The 3,693-nt window shown below is 31.8% G+C and overlaps 1 long non-coding RNA gene across 1 annotated transcript; it reads right to left on the bottom strand.

Annotated features, from left to right (window-relative positions):
- Positions 1–1,733: 1,733 nt before the first annotated feature.
- LOC116003172 lies at positions 1,734–3,433 on the bottom strand. The gene is made up of 3 exons (XR_004094632.1): positions 3,162–3,433; positions 2,129–2,254; positions 1,734–2,048 (listed from the first exon to the last, which is right to left on the bottom strand). It is a non-coding gene; the product is annotated as an uncharacterized LOC116003172 (long non-coding RNA).
- Positions 3,434–3,693: the final 260 nt, after the last annotated feature.

Genomic DNA, 3,693 nt, shown 5'->3' with positions numbered 1-3,693 from the left:
TATCATAAACATTTTTCAGTGGTATTACATTAATGCACGTATATGTATTAATCTATAAAATACAAATATACTATCATAATAATTATCATAATTACTAATAACAAATTACCATAATTACTAATAACTAATTACCAATCTATACTATATATAATATATTATGATTACCATAATTACTAATATTATGATAGAATAATATTAATTAATTATAATTAGAATAATAATTACCATATTACTAAAATGTCCTTACGTTTGGACGGGAAAAATTTTGGAGGAGGATAATGCTTTTATATATAGTATAGATTCGTTAATGATATAAAAGCAACATTGTATCAAATTAGAAATTTGTTTGTACTATGAATTTGAAATTAAAAAGTGTGCTGCTTCAAACAAATAATTAATAATTAATACCATAATTTAAGAGCCGTTAAGGATATAAATATTGTTAAAGCAGACTATATAAATGACGATTTCTGATGGACATGGCCGGCCAACAACAAAATGGATAATATAAGAAAATACTACTCCCTCTGTCCCATTTTACCTATCCTGTTTACTATTCATTGGTTAAACCAACTCTTTTTTCATTGCTTATTTTCTTTAATAATTTTTAATTATTTTTAAATTTGATTTTTTTGTGTTTAATAGTACTTTTAATGTAGTTTCTAAATATATAAATTTTATATACTAATACTAAATTTAATATTATGAAAAATTGAATTAAAAATAACTCCAGTCAAGCCTCGTTAACCGAATCAGACAAACAAAATGGGACGAAGGTAGTATTTACAAGGCCCTAGTCATGCAAAATTTTACAATCAGACTACAAATAAGGCAAATTATGCTGTGGACCCAGGTCCACCTTGCAAGGTGGACCTGGGTCCAAAACTACGTCGTTTCTGTCTTTTTTTTTTTTTAGTAAACATATTGCTGAATATAGAGTTGTCCAAAAATGTGTGAATGTAGAGGTTTCAAAGTGTGAATGTAGAGTATAGAAATCGTCAATGTAGATTTATGATTGTGTGAATGTATAGTTGCCTAGAAATGTGTGAATGTGGAGTTTCAAATTGTGAATATGGAGTATAGAAATCGTGTATGTAGAGTTATGCATGTGTGAATTTGTAATAGAGTTAAGAAGTTTTAGCAACTTGTAGCCCTGTAATGTGTGAATGTGGAGTTCTCAAGTTGTGAATATGGAGTATAGGACCTGTGAATATAGAGTTTTGAATGTGTGAATGCATAAAAATGTTAATATAGTTACTAAACGTATAATCCTGTAATGTGTGAATGTGGAGTTTACAAATTGTGAATATAGAGTATAGTGTATGTGAATGTAGAGTATAGGATATGTGAATGTAGACCCAAGTCCACCTTGCAAGGTGGACCTGGGTCCACGGCATAACCTACAAATAATAGAAGAAGTAATAAGGAAAAAAAAAGGTAATAAGGAAGTACATTACAACACCTAAAACCATATGGGCACAAATATATTTGCAATTGGACACACAAAAGGTAATTACCTGGGCACACGAAAAGATACGCATAACAATCTATTTAATTAAAGAAAATGAAAATATAAGTGCACACACCTAAACGCTCTAGGACACAAATGTAACGGAATTTGGGGCAGAAAAACAAAATAAATTGGCGTTAAAGGTAAATGCTGCCAGTCACACAAACGCATAAAAGCAGGCACTCAACGAAACGGGTGAGTGCACACAATGAACACCGAAGAGTGAAGAAAAAATAAAATTACAACTATAAAGCCATTGCACAACTGAAATTAAAACGACCAAGCAGTGAACCAAAATTATACTAGCTATCAAAAATGAAACAACTACCATGATAGACTGTTTACACAGTAGTAACATTCCATAGGACGAACCAACTAAACAAATATCGCAAACTGCATACTATGCCATGAGGAAATCAATCCACCTTGTTATTGGTGTCCCATCACTTCATTGGCATCCTTTTGGTCTCCAAATTAAGGCACACCCCGGACTTGAAATCCTCACCAACCGACTTAAATATTCGTGCAACCAAAATTTCTATAGAAAGCATACATATAACACTGTTAAAAGATGAAAATGTTAAAAAAACCTACAATCACACATGGGGAAAAACATACCAAATTTTCTGGGTATCGCCATATTTCAACGCAATGGCATGAGTGGAAGCGGAATTATCAATAATCTCAAACTGCTTAGTCACAAAGTCGACACACAAGATTGCTTTGAAAAATAGGAAAGAACAACTGATACACAATGCACAGTTAATGCTTACATTAGTATAGACACAAAAACAACAAGAGAATAAAGGAATTAATACGAATATGCAAACATACATACACAAATGGGCACACAAAACATAACAGGCTCCATTCCTTATAAGGGAAAAGAGCAAAATTAGCACCTATAGCCTCCGAAAACCATGCCCACATGAGATAAATCCTTACGAGATGAACAAAGACATAGTATTTGGAAACAAAAAAAAAAAAAAACAGAAAAAACAAAAACAAAAACCACACGGCCCAAAAATATATATTAAAAAAAAAAGGAAACCAATCTAGAGTAGACTAACAACCAAACAACTAATTAACTACACACACACACAAAAAAAAAAGAACACACACACACACAAAGAAAACACAAAAATTTGATGGCAAAAATTTAAAATTATACGTAGGCAAACAACAATCTGATCTCGGGAATACGAAGACCTCCTACTGGGCACACAAATTTGATGCTAAAAATTTAAAACCATACTCTGGTGTGATTTTTTATTCTTTGTTTTTGAAATTTTATAAGGCCATGAATCAGTAAAAAGGAGCACCATATTTCAATTTTCTTCCCAATAAATCCCATAAAGCATCATTAACTGGTAAACACAATATCAAATAATCCAAATAATGGCACGAAAAAGCATCATTAAAAATAGTTTGTTAGAGTGCTTTGGCTATTAGGGAACTATGTAGTTCTATCTACTTAACTGCCCCCGTTAGGAAATCAATGAAGCACATTTAGGAGCCCTAAACATATTAAATTTTAAACTAAACAAAATCACCCCAACTAAAAGAGAGACCAGAAGAATGTCTCTCCCCAAGGAAATAACACCAGAGCTTACATGCATCATAATTATTGAAGCTAGAGCAAAGGAGTTACCGTGGATCAACTCGAGCTGCAAGATGTCTATATGTCATGTCATCTTGGCTTCAAACTTCATATTACAGGTGATAGGTGTAATATTGCTTCAAGGGGAACTTAAAGCACAGATTGTATAGATTACAGAGGAAAGGTTTCTCAAAGGAAAGCAATGTGTCCATTAAGCAAACTGATTTTTTTTTGTGTACATTAGCAAACTGATTTGTAGGATATATTTAATAAAATATATCTACGTATTTAATTGAGAGGAAGGGAGAGAAATAATTAGGAATATTGATATTGAGAAGAGAGATAGAATTTTATTTCAATTTGCTTCTGACATTTCTTACACACAGACTTCCATAATACAACACACATATATATATAGCAAACAAAGATCATAATTCAATCAGGCATCACTCACCGACTACACCTTATTTTATGCTTGTACCCCACATCCCTTAATCACTCAACCACTACATAATGCTATCCACTCAACCACTATATATTTTATAATATCATATATGTGCTGAACCTACTTAATTTTATTAGT

Source organism: Ipomoea triloba, chromosome 13 (genome assembly GCF_003576645.1).
Source record: "Ipomoea triloba cultivar NCNSP0323 chromosome 13, ASM357664v1".
NCBI classification, from domain to species: domain Eukaryota; kingdom Viridiplantae; phylum Streptophyta; class Magnoliopsida; order Solanales; family Convolvulaceae; genus Ipomoea; species Ipomoea triloba.
Note: the sequence above shows the minus strand (reverse complement) of the source record. Positions and strands in the feature narration are given on the sequence as shown.